The sequence below is a fragment of the Molossus molossus genome, unplaced genomic scaffold, assembly GCF_014108415.1.
Source record: "Molossus molossus isolate mMolMol1 unplaced genomic scaffold, mMolMol1.p scaffold_m16_p_3, whole genome shotgun sequence".
In the NCBI taxonomy this organism is placed as follows: Eukaryota; Metazoa; Chordata; class Mammalia; order Chiroptera; family Molossidae; genus Molossus; species Molossus molossus.
Genome location: NW_023425366.1, coordinates 10,546,415 through 10,562,906, shown reverse-complemented (window position 1 = coordinate 10,562,906; position 16,492 = coordinate 10,546,415). Strand labels below are relative to the sequence as shown.

Here is a 16,492-nt window from a genome sequence, read left to right as displayed (position 1 = left end):
AAAAAGCAAATTTGTACCCACGGCATAAAAATAGGATATCTAAGAAAACTGTTCTTGTTAGGTCATTAGACAACATTTTCAAAGGTTCAAATCTTGAATACTTCATGTCCTCGCCTCACCCCCCTTTTGTAAAAAAAAAGATGAGCTCTTGAATTGGCATTAACCAACGACTATGAGGAGCCTAGAAAAATGTTATTTTTCCCCCTCAAACCCAACATAATTTTTTTCACTTTTAATCTAGATATTATTGTACAAGATAAAAAAGTAATTAGGGTCTCAACTTTATATTAATATGAAGTAATATCCAACACAATATGTTGTTTCTTTTCAATGTTATACTGCTAGCCTGATAAACAAATCAGCTTGGACATTTTAAAAGGCAGCAAATGCATTAACTAAACAAATCATCAGTTCACAATGCCACAGAAATTGCTGTTTCCCAAAGGGCTTAATTTATTTGAAATGATCAATTTGCATACCAGGACTATCTAGTTTTTCTGGTTTTCTAGACTATCAAGATGTTTATTGGATCTACCTCTGTGTCTTTTAAAATGTGTTACTCAAAATCAGCTCCAGGTGCAGAGTTCTAGAGTGAACCCAGTGCTGGGGGACCCTCTGCCCCCTCCATGGTCAATGAATTTGATTCAAGTTAATGGTGAGGTTATTGTATGGTCTAATAGTTGTACTGAAAACCTATGATATATCTATATCTATGTCTCTCTCTCTATATATATGTAATTATATATATTTAATATGTATGTATAATTTTTATTTCTCAGAGCTTTGGCTAGAAACTGTGTTGAGTATTTGTCCTTTGCATAAGTTATTATTTATAAACCTGCCCAGCATTCCAAGTCACAACTATCACTTAATGATCAAGGCTTGGCTTTAGGGCAAAAGGTTGGTTAAAAATCTACTTCACCATGCATGGGGAGACTTCCCAGAATAAGCGGGGGATGGGGTTCTTTCTTGTCCCAGGCCTGTTGAAAGCATACCACCCCTAGAGACTTTCATCACCTTTCGGAGATGACAAATCATGGGGGTGTCCACTCGGCCTGTTGGTTTAGTGTGGCATGACTGAGCAGAAAGGGTTGTGCACTGTCTGCCACTTTGTTGGACTTCAGCTGAGACCTCCTGGCCCATTATGAGATAATCAAATTCACAATGAATGGCAGACAGGCTGCTGGGTAGACTACAGGAGAATGTCAACATCAGTGCCTCACGGTCAAGGACGTTTCCTAGGTTCACAGAAATACGTACTATTGAAGTAAGGCAACAGCTCTCAGAGCGATCTCATCTGTTCTTTGGACCATTAATGACCTGCGGCAGAATTCTGTTCCTCTAAGTAACTGGACACAAATACTTAAGGAAAACAGGGAATGGGTATAGGTGGTTAGATAGGGGCTCCACTTGTAGCCTCTCTCTGTGATCTCCACCATGGTCATTAAGTAAAAGTAACTTGAGTTGGTCCTTGAAGCTTTAGACAGATTCACTCCACTGTGGCACCTGCTATTTTCTAGTTTTCTTATGTGGGCATTTTTAACACCAGAGAATGCAATTCGATCATTTGTTTCCTCGGCTGAACTCTATAGCCCTGTGCAAGGACAAGGCTTCTCTGAGAGCCACTGTTCAGTTCCTAATCCCAACTTTATTAAAAAGACTCAATCCTCAGACAAGGAGGTTAAGACAGAGCCTCAAAAAAGTAATAATCGAGGCCTCTTACACATCACAGAAGCCTTCAATGTAGCAACGCTGGAAATTGGGAATATGTTTATGGTTGTAATGTTTTAGTGCACCTTTCCACAAACTGCAGAAGCATAATTAGTTCCACAAAGGAAACAGGTGGGACAAACACCAGCAACAAGTTTTCTTGGTCCCTCTAATCTCATCAAAGTTCTGCTTGTAAAGCTAATGATCAGAAGTGGGATGTGAATAAAGTTTCTTTCTCAGAGTCACCCTCTCCCATGTTGAGATTCCCCACCTGAAATACATTCTACACATGCACCTCCATCCAACACGTCCCCTTGAGGGACAAGTACCATCCCTTCTCACTGTAAGAGTAGGTCCTTGACGGGGCACTGCCTAGCAGAATGACCACGCAGACGGTAAGCCACTGGCTACCCTACACTTTGCTCTGAAGCCATGCTATTAGAAAATCCGAAACACCTTCAAATATTGATAGCCTTTTCTTTGTTCAGAGCATAGGGGTTTGGTAATTGGTCTGCTCAAACCATTTTAGAGACTGGAAACAAAGTTTGCCCCTGAATATCAGTGATCAGCCTGCCAACAAGTTAGTTCATGCAATAAATGTACGTCCCTACTATGTGCCAGGCATCTGTACAGAGTTCGGGATACGTCAGTGAGCAAAATAAAGATCTATTTCCTTGTAGGGCTCACACACCAGCTAGCAGGAGAAACACATACATGGGTTATAGTCTTTCAGAAGGTGGTAAATGCTTAAAAGAGAGCAGAGTGGATTGGCAGGACAGGGTTGGGAACAGCTTAAACAGATTTCTTAGAAACACAGAAGGAACACTCTATTTTTAGAAGTTAACTGTATTGAAGGTTTATTATAGACCGGGTGTGTTGTCAAGACTTTCTCACTTGGTCGTATGGGGAAGGTGTCATCAGCCCTACGTGACAGGGGTGGAAGCTCAAGGACAGTTCACCAGCCCCCTGAAAGCCACAGGGTCTCCCCATAGGCTCTGAACGCGTCTGTGTCAGAACAGCACGTGCACGGAGAGCTGAGCTAGTTCCTCAGATGGGTGACATGCGCATCGCCCAGAAAATACATTTGGGAAAGAGTAATTGACAAAAGGATATTTATGTCAGCTTGGCTGGGTTATATATACCCGGGGAAAAGGTTGAAGTGTGGGTCAGATGGGATTATATTTTGTCTAGGTGGTACTGGTAAGACTGTGAGGGTGGTGACAGGTCCCAGAACAGGGGCATGGCATCAAAGAGTCAGATAGATTTGTAGTAGGGTGGTTGCATCCATCTGCCATTTTAGGTGATTCAACACTGTTGTTTTCTTTCATTTAAGTACTTGGCGAATCTTTTGGAAACAGAGCCTTTTAATTGAAAGGTTAAGGTCTAAAAATCTCAAATGTCAGAGTCAAGGTTATCCCAACTTGCTAAGTTATGATGCTCAGCAACCTTCAAACCTCAACCTCAAATAAACAGTGTCCTGGAGGTGGCTCTAAAAATAGTTAAAGGCCACTGCGTCTCCTAACCTTCATTCCAAGATCCATTTCATCCTCAAAACAGAATTTCCATTAGATCAGTTTTACAAAAACTTATATAAGTAAAATGATATTTTGAAATATGAGCACCTAAAGGAACATTTTTTTTTTTTTTTGGTAAAAGGCAGCTATCGACTTAAATAATCAGTGAGTTAAAATTTAACTCCTTGCTTGGACCCGAATGTATAGCATTTTCCCATTTTATAATGTTTCCCCACATAACTACTGAGAGACGAGAAAGAGCAGAACCAAGAAGCGCTGACGAAGAAGGGCGTGGCAGGGTGCGAGACACATGTCTGCTCCTTACACATTTACAACAGTGATAGTGCAGTGACACGGGCCCTTCTGTGTTTTCACAGTGAAATTCCTTAGAGATATGCTAATCTGCCAGCAACACTGAAAATGCAGGTAAATCTGTCGTCTCACTGGGGTAGAGAGAAACAGAAAGACACTCTAGGTTCAGTTCCATTAAATTACAGGCGAAGGCTAAGAGAACCTACCAAGTGAACATGTCTGAAAGCAAAGAGATCGCTGGCCACAGTGAGCTGGTGACGCCCCGTCTTAGACATCAGGAGTCGATGCTTACTACCCACAGTTGTTGAGAAAAGCTGTTGCTATATTAGAAAATGAACTGTAAGTTTTGAATGAAATGCTAACTGGGATTTGGAAAACCTCTTTTTTTTTTTCTTTTTTAATCTTCACCCAAGGATATATTTTTATTAATTTTAGAGAGAAGGGAGAGAGAGAGAAAAACTCCGATCAAATGGGCAACCTAGGTATGTGCCCTGACCCGAAATCGAACCCACAACCGTTTGGTGCCTGGCACAATGCTCCAACTGACTGAGCCACCCGGCCAGGGCTGGAAAAACTCTTTGTGCTGGAATCGTGAAAGTTGATCGGGGCACCGTGCTGCTGGTCCCCCGCCTGGTGCTGGAACCTTGGGCGTCGTGCAGACAGCAATGAGCTGTCAACCTGATTTAAGCGTTTTAAAGGCCTAATGGACATCACATCTTTACCTGTGATGCAGCCACACATGCAAAATTAAAAGAACAGGTCTCTTTGACTTGGGCAGAAATTGTGTTAAGTCAAAAATGATAACACTAATTATCCAGTGTTGAGCCAAAGGTTTCATCTATTTTCTCAATTTTTATTAGTTCTTTAGTAGACAGTTTAGTGAATATCTTTAAATAGGAGAAACAGAAGGAGAATAAGGAGTTGTCCTTGGATGCAATATCAGGTGGAAAACTATTCGCCATTATTATTATTAGCCAAGTGATTGTACCATTGGGACAGACAGATGCATGAGCTCTGAGGAGCACTCCACCGGGAGACGTTAAACCAAGGGCTTGCAAAGACCGCACCATCTGGAGAATTTCAGCAACAGCTTGTCTGCTTTTCTCAGGCCCTGAGCACATATAAACTAGAGGAACATATGGATAGTACTCATTATAAATAACCTTAAAGTTTAAAAATAGGACTCAGAACTGTTTTACTAATACAATAGATGATAAGGCAAGCTGAAGTTCCCCCATTGTGCTTCCTCTATAAGAAAACTTTACAATTAACGTTTAAATGGGTAGCTTGAGTCACTCATTCACCTGGCCACCTGGCTATTGTTTACTGAACACCTACTTTGTGCCGAGGACTTTATTATGCTGGATATACAGTGTCAAAATAGACACGGTCTTTGATCTCAGGGGCTTATAGCATAGGCGGGGAGAGAGAACAAACAATACTTAAACATTTTTTTTTTTTAAAATTGATTGTTACAGAGAGAGGAAAGGAGAGGGAGAGAGAGATAGAAACATTGATGAGAGAGAACATTGACTGGCCGCCTCCTGCATGCCCCTCACTGGGGATTTGGCCCACAACCTGGGCATGTGCCCTGACCGGTAATCGAACTGGTGTCTTCTTGGTGCAGGGTCAACGCTCAACCACTGAGCCACACTGGCTGGGCTGGAATGAGCAATACTTTCAACTAAGTGCTTTAGAGAAAATGTTTCTGATCAGGGTAGAAAGTTTCACAGCCATTAATAATGTCTCATAAGAGCAACATTAGTGCTACATACTTCAAGGACATTGCATATAAATTACTTTCTTAATAATACCAACCATGGAAAGATGCAAATTTTCTCTGAAGGGCTTCATCACCCTCCTCAACAGACAGTTTTAAAATTATGACATTTACTTGAAACAGTCGTTAGATGGGGGATATGTACATTTCAAGGTTGGGAGTCTCTGTGAACCAAAGTGTAATCTGGAAGAACGTGTGACGGAGACAGTGGGAAGAAAGAACCTTACGATACACTAGGTTGTGGAAGACCAGTGACGTGTCCTGCAGGGTTACCTTCAAATCTGAAACTTTGCATCAACACTGTTTTCGCAAACATCAGAGAGAAGCGCTATGCTCATCTGGCACTCAGTATTCACACTTCAGAAGGCGAGCAATTCAGAGATGACACAAACCTTTATGTTCTAGAACCAAACGTGTTCTTTGGCATTGTGAACGGCCAGATGTTCTAAGTACAACAGCATAACTTTGAGATCAGGCCAGACTACTGAATTTCAATGAAGCAGTATTATGAGAGTGTGCTGACCACCCTTCCCAGCACCCTGTCGTGGTCTTGGTTATTTAAGGAGCTCTAGCTGGTCGCAAGAGCTTTGGCAAGGTAGCGCTTGGGTAATGGGAGCCTTCAAGAGAAAACGGAGCTTAGTATCACCCCCAACAGTAAGCCTTCACTCAGTGTGGGCTGCAGGAAGTAGTAAATGCTCCAATCCTAAAACAGGACGTGGTTGCATCCACTGTTTCTATTAAAGGGTGTTTGTATAGAAAACTGAACATTTGTATCTCCACACACTATCTGAAAACAGAAGTTATTTTGCACGTGGATGTACCTAAAAGGTCCGCACCAGGATTGTCTGTAGCTTAGCAGAGAGCTAAGATTTTATTACAGATTGTTCATGTTTCCTGAAACTGGCAAACCTTTGACCCTCCCCTTCCCATTATTACCCTTTATTTTCATACCTTTCCTTCCTCCTCTTCAATTTTTTCCTTAGTTCTAGCATTCCTCCCCAATTCTGCCTCATCGCCAGCCCACGCTCCTGTTTCCAAACAATCTATACTATCCTGACCCTCACAATGAACCAACTCATATTGCAGGGTTATTTTGATATTTTTCAGACACATGGTGTAAGTAGCTTTGAATATATTTAGAACAGCTGAGGAAAAGAAAATTTTTGTGTGATAAATTCTTCCTTCATCTTCTTAAAATTTCAATGAGAATCACGTTGTAAGAGATTCTAGTCGTACCTGACCTACATTGATGGCTGAGTTATTGCGGTGATGTCGTTAGACACCACGGCCTTCATAAGTCTGTATTAACCAGGCATCAGTGTTCATTTCCATGAGTCACTGTCAACCTGAGATTCAAAGCCCTCCATAATTAGAATGCACAGTATAATAGTACACACGCGTGCACACGCACCTGTTTCCTGGGGAAGCTAATTTCTTCCACTTATTCTGGACACACACACACACACACACACACACACACACACATACACTCACACCATATTGTCTTCCTTTCCTGTAATACCTGTAACACTTACTGCCTTCACCTACTTGAATTCCTACCTGTCATTCAGAGTCCACTCAAGGTGTGCTGTCTTAGGGAAGTCTCCTCTGACCTCTCACCAGCCCTACCATTCATTTTTCTATAGTTGCTGTGACCTATTGTTGCCCTCTGATTCATGTACAAGTTTTTCCCCTATTCAGTGGAGGTTTGAGGTCAGGGAATCATTTGTCCTACTTTTCCAAGCCCCACACAGTCTGGTAAAGAGCAGTACTTAAAACATTAAGGATAATACATAGTTTCCAATTTCTTAATAATTCAGGTATGCGAAACTTTTCTCTACTTTGATTGCTGATTTTTCATGAGATACAAGTTTTTCTTCAACTGCTAAGAAATCTCCATTCACACTCATCCTGCCAATACAGCCAGGTGAATGATCTAAGTCAGCATTTTGTCTTCTGATTTAACAAAGAGACCTAATGCTTTGCAAATAAAGATCTAATTTACACACACACACACCTGAGGCTCAGTGCTATACACCTCTCCTTTCCAAGTGATACCACCTCTTACCTCTCTGCCACCTGTACTTTCTCTTGGCCAAGCTAGCTGTGAACACAGTCATATGTCAGTCATATGTAGTTCAGAGCCGAGGCATTTTTATAACTTTTAAATTGATTTTTAGAGAGAAAGGAAGGGAGAGGGAGAGAAACATCAGTAAGCTGCCCCCTGCATGCTCCCTACCAAGGATTGAGCCTGCAACCCGGGCATGTGTCCTGACCAGAAATCAAACTGGCAGCCTTTCGGTGCACAGGATGGTGCCCAACCAACTGAACCCCACCAGCCAGGGCTCACAGGCCAAGCTGTTAACCTCTGACCTATGTTGCCTCCTCAAAGCCAGACTTCCAATTTCTCAGACACACATTTGCTTATGTGCGTCTTCCTATCTGACTTCCACTATTCCTGTAAAGGTCAAGTCCATTACCACACCAGTGTCCATTTTTTCCTCTGGACCCTAGTCTGTGTCACTTAATTATGATACAACTAGTTGAGTTGTTGCCATTTTCTCGAAATTTCTCATAGGCAGCAATTGTTGACATCTATGTGTTCACCAGCAGGTGTTAGGTAAATATTTCCATCCAACTTTCAATTACAACCAACCTTTAGTCGTTGAGAACCTTAGGCCAGCTGGATAAATCAGAAATCCCCAAGAACAAATTATCCAGCAGGGAAGCAAGCCTCTGTGCGTCAAGATATCCTTCAGAAGACAGCTCGAACACGGAATAAGATTACCATTTCAGTTCAAGTACTTGTATGTTTCTTGAATTGAAAAGCCTCAGCTATATTGACTCTTGGACAGAAATCAATATCAAATCTCATCATCAACCAGGTAAAGATGGACGAGCCTGTTCTATCAGTTACATATTTGTTTTCTACTTTGGTATGGGGTTGCATTTAAGATGTTAACTTTAGAGGCAAAGGTTAAAAAAAAAATCCAAAACAAAAAATCACCTTCCTCCCCCAATACTGATATAACTAATGAACAACTGAGACTTTCTTGTGAAGGACAGATATTTGAGGACCTACCATGTGTACCATTCTGACTTCTGAGCCTCTCATCTGGAGGTCAATTATACGTTTCCTGTCTCAGTTAACATTGTGCTCCCAAGCCAGACCGCGTCAGCATTCTTCACACGAGCGTGCCGGCCCTCTGAGACAGGCTCAAACACTCTTGGCTTACTTCTGCTGCAGTCAGTGGGACCAAAAAGCACTTTAGCATTTGTATTACATATTACAGAAAATTAGAACAGGTCTTGGCCCCCTAACAGGACCCTTAAAATATGAAAAATAGATGCGGTCATTGGGGTGAGATGTTTAGAACAATGAGGGCAGCCGCATCCCATATGAGCACATTAAGTGAAGTGATTCTTCATTTTCCAGTTCTTGGGGTATGGATTGACTCTAGCCCTCAGGGGACTCAACTGTCCTGCCCACATGAGACTCAAGCGGTACCTAGCCCTCGTGTGCTTGTGCTGATTCACAAAGCCTCGCCCCACTTCCCTGCTTCATCCTGACATTTCACAGTTTCAAGATATGTAGGAAAGACGGGCTTCTAATTTTCAGCTTGAATGTGCTCACCTCTAGATTGTCGCTGGTCTAAAGCTCACAAACGACGAGAACGAGACCACTTGTTAACGTCGGTTTAGCTACTCCATAGAGACTGAAGTTCAGGGCAGGGACCTTTCTGAAATAGCAGCCTTGAAGAAGTATTTTTATTCAGACTTTTTTTTTTTTTTTTTTAATTCTTTTTCAGATAGAGCGGGAGGGAGAAGGGGAGAAGAGAGAGAGAGAACCATCGACGTGAGAGAGATACATCGAGTGGTCGCCACCCACACGACCCCAACCGGGGCTGGGGACAAACTGCAACCGAGGTACGTGCCCTTAGCGGGAACCGAACCCGAGACTCTCTGGTCCACGGGCCAGTGCTCTGACTGCTGAGCCAAACCAGCCAGGGCTGAAGAAGTATTTTTTAATGGCTTCCCCTTTCATTTGAATTTTGAGGCAACTCGTTTCACTGATGAATAAAATGAAACTCAGATGTTATATCTCTTGTCTTACAAGGCAAAGCTGGTTGTGAACACAGTCATTTGTGGTTCAGAGTCCTTTGTAGCTTGGAGCCCCTAACTTAGGAGGCCTCCTCAAAGCCAGACTTCCGGTTCTCTGCTTCTACATCACGTCCTTGCATTTTTCAGTCTCAGGTGTGAGTGCAGCTAAGCCTCAGTCTCTAATTAACATCAGTCTTCCTTAGAACTGTTCTGCAATGTGGGTGAGGCAACCAAGGGTCAGAGACGTCGAGTGGCATGTCCAAGAACGCCAGGCTCATGTTCTACATGCGTTGCTTTGCAGGGTGTAGACTTTCTTCTCAATTTCTACTCACTGGAAGTTCCTCCATTGCTAAGCTAGTATATCTTCACCTACTAGGGACTTAGTAAGTACTCAGACAAACACCAAGATTCTAATCATCAAAAATTCATGCTCGGATTCTGGCTCTACCACTTAATGATATTACCTTGGGCAAGCTGATATCTACTGATCTAATTCAAGTTAAAAAATAGAAATATCTTCTCTACCTTAAGTTATTTAAAGTGAAAGTCAAATGGGAGAATGGAACATTACTTCATAAATCCTATAAAAACCAAGTGCAGTAGATTCATTTACCAATTTGGAGGGGCCTTCATCTGCTCTCTGGGCATGGCATGAAAAACAAAATAAAAAGTTTTATAGGTTAGAGAAAACCATCTGGTTCTAGGGTAATGATCTGGTTTACTGGAATCTTTTCTTAAAGAAGTAATTCGGACAGTCTCCTAATAAATGGAAATTAATTATGATCTTTTAAAACCCCAGAGGAGGGAAAAGGATTTGGAAGTGAGGTGATAGTAGAAAATTAAGGAGTACATAGGTTTTTCTAGGGCCCAGAAAGCAGTAGTTGAGATAGTAGGAAACATGTTAAGTTCTGTGCTTTTTCATCTCCCTGCTCCCAAGATTCAGTTAAACTGGGCTATAGTCAAATGCTTTGCTTTATGTCCATGACTGTAGGAAATCGGATACTTTGTTTTGCTTTCCACGGAACAACTGAATTATAAAACAACTGAATTATGAAAGTTACTCTTAGATCATGTGTTGAGGTTGTTGAAATACAGTTGGATGGACCCTAGTGCTAGAGTGTGGTTCAGTGGTTTGGGGTGGGAACCAAGAATTTGCATTTTTAATAAGTTCCCAAGTGATGCTGACGTTGCTGGTCTGGGGACCACACTCAGAATCACTGTCTTAGATGAGTTCTCTCAGGCTGTGAAATACACACATCACAAACCAAGTATCCAATGTTGAAGACTCAATTAATTTGATTCTTACATGTGAATTTACGTCAGTTCATTCATCACGTAAACATCTAAGTCTTCTGCATTGTAGTACTTTGCATCACCTTGAAATAGGGCAGCTTTGTACCCAGAGGAAACCTTGGACCACCTGCCCTTCACCCAAACTCCTTCCAGGTTGCACAACATTTCAAACCTAGATTTCTCAGGACTGTTACTTTCTACGCTACCTGCTCCATTTACTCTATGGTTACCACAAAAACTCTAAGTGACAACCCTCATGCACTCTACCTCCTGGTAACTTCCCTACAGCGGGACACACTCTCAGTCTGGCCCCGTTGTTCGGAATTCTTTCCAGTTTTAGGCAGTTCAAGGTTACGTACCCTAAGCTATACATTATGGTAGCAGAGAAAAATTGCCAGGCTGCTTCTATATTGAGGCAATAGCTTTCATGTTCCTGGAATGTCGTAAGTCTTGATGTTTCGCTATCCTGATGATGTAAGAATTAATTACGAGTCAGTCAACTAAGTAGCAGGGGTCAAATAACTTCAGAAGAAGAGGAAAAGGTTGAGGTGGGTAGAGAGAAGATTCTACCTCCCTTAATTAAAACAAAAAACAAAAACAAAACAACTTCCATTTTTAGAACAGGAAGCAAGTTGTTCAGATTTTCTTACTCTGGAGTGCCAGGCTTCCTCCTAAGGTAGGAGGCGGATTCGAGAAGGGGAATAACCGTGGCAACCTGCCCGGCCACGTGGGCACCGGCAGCATGGGGCTGCCTGGAGGGGAGGACATTTTATTCTAGCCTAGTCGCTCCGTGTAGCACGGATGGGCCCTCCCTTCCCACTTCCTTCTGCTATAATGCTGACTTCAGGGGGAAGGGCTGCCCCTCTCTGCAGGGAGTCTCGGGGGTGGGGGGACTTCAAGGAGACCAGAGGAGGTCAGCTTGACCAAACCCACTGCAGGTCGCCAGGCAGAGAACAGAGAGTAACTTCCTGCCTGCCCTTGAGTGAACACAGCCACCACACTGGCTTTGTTAATATTAAGTGCCTGAATGACTAACATCTTTCAGGTAGACGAGCAATGTCCAATTTTGACAAAGAAAGTCTCCATTCTGTCTTCGGCTCTCACAAAGGTAACATAATTCAGTTGTTCAAGGGGCAAAAGCAAGACGAAACAGAAATTTCTAAGTCAGACAGAATCCAGTATTTTAAGCATGTTAGATTAAGTCCTTCCCAACAAACCTAGGGGTAGGTACAATTATTTTCTCCAGATAAGACAGCTTAAGTACAGAGAGGTTACGAAATCTGCCCGAGGTCAGGTAAGCAGCAGTGCTGTAGAAGGGATATGAATGGAGGTCACGGGAGGCCGTGGGACTCCAGAACCCACGCTCTCACCCACTCCCCAGTCATTCGAGGAGGGAGGCAGAAACCGGCGTGGGCCAGCCCTTCGTGTCCACTCAGCATCATTTGAAACAAATGATCAGAAGTTAATACGGTTTTGAAGGAGAGGAGACTTGATGACCCGCCTCCCTTCTGACTCACGCGATCAATCAAGCCGGGAAATGTTCCCATGAGTTAGGTTTCCCTTAAACACATTTCCCTGATGCTACAACCATTTCATCGAAATGTGATTTGGGCCGACCTCTGACCAATTCAGTGGCACACTTCAACATGAGAACCACGCAGCAGCACCGGGGGGGATTTTAAATGGCACTCAGGCGTTTCATTTAGTCCTCATGCTGGTTCTTGTTGGAGGGCAGAAACCCGATGTGTTAGGTCAGTTACCAAACCCCCCCCAACCAGTCTGCTTTCAGGCCTTGTTACCTGGGGAGGCATGTTCTGAGGACCATGAGGGCAACTCAACAACCTGGAGAGCCCAGTCTGCAGCAGCCTTCTCAAGTAGTTCAGCATCTTAGCTTTGTCTTAAGAAAAGCATCAATTAAATCCTCAATTTGGGAGAGACCGAAGAAGAGAAGCACATGAAGTCTTCCAAACTATCCGGGTAAGAAGCACTGGCGGTAGCAGGCTTCAGCTTACAGACACATGCAGGTAGAATTAGAAATGAAGCAGCTGTACCCTTCTTGCCTGGCCACCAAGAACCGACATCTCCACAAGCCTCCTGCCAGCGAGGAGCCACTCAGCAAAGCATTTGCTACCCTGCTCTCTTAATCTTCAGGGAATTGAGGCACGACCAAGCAGGCCAATAGCTATCACCCCCAACCATCTGGCCAGCAGCTTCCAGAGACCCCTGTTCCACTTTCATGCCAACTAGTGTCTTAAAAGCGATTCCCTTCCATCCAAATGAAATGACTGAAATCCACTCAACCTTTTGAGCAAGGCAACAAATAAGCTGAATGCATAAGAATTTAGACTTTTAGTTGAATCTAAAACTATAAAAAGTCTGGAGTGGAAATGCAGACTGGGTTGTCTTTAAGACATTAGGCAAGGCTTCTAACCCGCGCAGTCCTCAGGTGAAGATCAACTGTGTCGAAGATCATGAGAACGGCAACTATGTGTCGCAGTTCAAAGCTGGAAGACACTCTCTACCATCCACTTGTTCTGGTCACACATTAAAACATAGGAGGGCCTAGTGTGAGAAGAACTGGTTTCTAGGGCAGGCACCAGATAAGAAGGGACAGAGATGGCAGAGGGAAAAAAGGGAAAACTTAAGTTATTCAATGACAACAGGAAAAAGAATCCAGTCTGCTTTAGGAGAAAACTGATTCAGAATTTAGAAGAAGAAATCTGTCCCCGAAACAGACATTGAGACACACCACTAGGTCTCCTTCGTGCTTTCTCTAGACTGTCCACATACTCGGCGTTGTGTTGTGTGGCATGGTTTCCTGCCACATGCCCAGCCCTGCACCCAAAAGGCCCTTCCCCGGAGATTAAGGACAGCTCGATCCCTAGTACTCCTGACTTCTCAAGACAAGAAACGCTCTTACCGTGTTATTGAGGCTTACCTGCCCTTCAGTGAGGGAGAGAGGGCACCTGGGACGGGCGGGCACCAGACCCAGACAAGAGCGGCTAATCAAGGTCTGGCTGCTGGTGTAAGAAACCCGCATGGACCTGTCATAGAGCATGGAGACAAGCCATGTGGTGGCTGTAACGTTCTCCCATCCCAGCTAGTTCCTCCCTCCCCATCAGCCAGTAGATGCTCCTGGGTGGGGAGCCAACCTCCAGGCAGTAAGGGAGGTCAATTATACTTCCCATCAAAGCCATTCCAAGAGCCTTATCAGATGTCTTGAAGGCAGTTTTGTAACTGCCTGCTTTCCTTAGCCACTCCTGTTGGAGTTACTTCTGTCTCCTCGTTTCTCCCCGACTCCCCTGCTTTGCCTGATTAGGGCCAGAAATTTTTTCATTAAGTCACTTTATAGTGCAATAACAACATTTACTATTCATGAAGTCGCCCCTCCATAATTTTTAAGTCTTTCCATGTGTCTGGAAGCTTATTTCTGCTCTGCTCATTTTACAGAGTGCCTCTCTTCCTTCCAAACACAAACTAAAAAGAAAGAGGAAAAGGTGCAGGGGGGCTGGGGGTGCCGGGGGTGGAGATAACAACCAGATTCTTTAAGTGCTTTTAATCCAGTTAAATTTCCCTTTGGACGCCAACAGCTCCCTGCTGAAACCGACTGGGGACCTGCATTCCAGGCGAAGAATTAAGTCAAGAAGAAAGAATCGCAGAAACAAATAACAGAGTCGGCTCTATGCTATGAAAACCGCTATGCGGACGCAGCTCAGGGGCTTTAACCCATTCATTCTCCCCCCAGCTTCAGGAACTCCTGCTTCGCCTTCTCAGCCGGCTTACGGCAGGCAAACACCCTGCAGCCGCTCTGGGCTGCGTGGATTTAAAACAAGTTTGTTCAGTTTCCTGGGCAGATGCTTTCTTCATGCGGGCGTAAGACAAAGTTCACATTTTCATGCCATACTGTTGTCAACCAGCAGGAAAAAGCTTCTCCTGGGCACATCCCGAGTCCCCAGCCTTCGTCACGAGGCGAAAAGAAACACCCCGGAGGAGTTGATGAGGTGGTCAGCAGCCACCCCGGAGGGAGTCCTAGCAGGGTGCCCGCAGAACCTTCAGACAGGCACACAGACACACACACCACAGGCGGACGCTTGTGAAATGTCACCAGCCGGACCTGGAGCCCGACCCCAAAGGTAAACGCATTCCGAGGACGCATTCCTGGGATGTCAGGCCGCCGCCGCCTGCCCCGCGTCCGCGGCCGGGCTCTCAGATCCCCCGCGGCCCCACATCTGCACCCCGGGGGGAGGGGGGGAAGGGGGGAGGAGGTCGCAAAACATGGGGCCGAGGGAGGAGGTGGGGGATACTCACCGGCTGGCCAGCGCCTCTGCGAAGCGAGCCTGCCCCGCCGCGCCCGCGCCCCGAGCCCCAGGCGGCCGCCAGCCCCGCGGCCGCGCTTAAATAGCCGCCGGCCGGGAGCCCGAGCGCCACTCCCGGCAGATATGGTTGTAATCAGATGCTGGCAGCGGAGGACTCCCCAGGAATGCGCCGGGATGTTTTTGCTGCCTGGGCTCGGTAACTCCCCCTCAACGTGTCTGCTGAGTCTTCCAAACTTAACTGTTTATTAACTCGGGCTGCAGCCGCGCCAGGACGGCCGCCCGCTCCGAGCCCCGCCAGCGGGGGGCGATCGCGGAGCCCGCGGGGCGCGGGCGCGGGCCGGGAGGGTGCAGCTGAGGACAGTCGGGAGACTCCGCAGGGAAGGGGTGGGACCCCGACCTTCGGCCCACCGATTCCCGCTGGGTGGCCGCTCGCGGGGTGCGGCGCGGAGCCATCCTGAGCCGCCGGGTCCCCGCGAACAAAGGGCGGCCCTCAGGCCTTTCCGGGCAAGAGGCTCCCAGCCCAGAGCGCTGTTCTCCGCGCTGGCCTCCTTCAAGGCCTGGGGTCTCTTCCCGGGCAGGCGGGGTGCACTTAAACCAGCGGGAAATCCCTGTGTCTATGTAAAACGTACTGTATTTATGTATGAAATGTGACCCTGTATATACAGATATAAAAACAATACTCTTTCATGAAATCGATATAAACAGAAATGTGCGTGTCTATAGAACCTATCTAAATAAGCTCTATACTGGCCTAAACTGATTATGTACCAGCTTCGCCGGCGGTATATAACATCCATGTGTAGACAGCCTAGCGGGACTTCATCCGTACCCATGTCCATGGTGTTTCCTACTCGTCTATGAAAAGTGGGAAGCGTGAGAAACAAAATGTTTGAAAATACTGACATACAGTGCCGAGCAGGAGAAGGCACCCCATGGCACATCTTAGCGAACCTTCAGGAGCTGGGAATCCATTTTCTCCCCATTTTAAAATCATGGACGCTTGCAAAACATCCCTCAGAAGCTCCGGTGCTTTTTAAGAATCGTGATGTTATTCTTGTGAACATCATGTCTCTGTCCTTCCCCCCACTTTTATTCAAGTTGGAGATGGTGTGCACTACATGTGAACACGCCACACTGTGAGTTGGATGGGAAGGGGTTATTGATTTGATGGAGTAAGCAACACACAGCGGATTCGCATTGTACCTCTGGAAACTGGGGGTTCAAATCGGGCTCATGGGACACCAAGGATGTATTTTGTGGTCCAAGCCTGGCCCCGACTGCAAAGCCACTGTGTAATTTGGGGCAGCTCAATGTGAGGGGCAGCCCCTGCTCTCAAGTAGGTCAGACCTGGAACAGCCGGGGTGCTGGGGGCATTGAGCAGCCCAGCCTGGAGACAATGACCGCCTCTCCTGGGCTCCTCTGTCCTGCCACCTGTCTTACCCCCTCGCACCTGGGGTACAGCGGTA

The 16,492-nt window shown here is 45.3% G+C and overlaps 1 protein-coding gene across 1 annotated transcript in view; it reads right to left on the bottom strand.

Moving 5' to 3' along the window:
* DAB2 (DAB adaptor protein 2) overlaps positions 1-15,062 on the bottom strand; it is a 51,903-nt gene extending 36,841 nt beyond the window's left edge. The window contains exon 1 of the mRNA XM_036280751.1: positions 15,019-15,062. The gene's annotated coding sequence lies outside the window, so the exon portion shown is untranslated. The remainder of the gene's footprint in view (positions 1-15,018) is intronic.
* Positions 15,063-16,492: the final 1,430 nt, after the last annotated feature.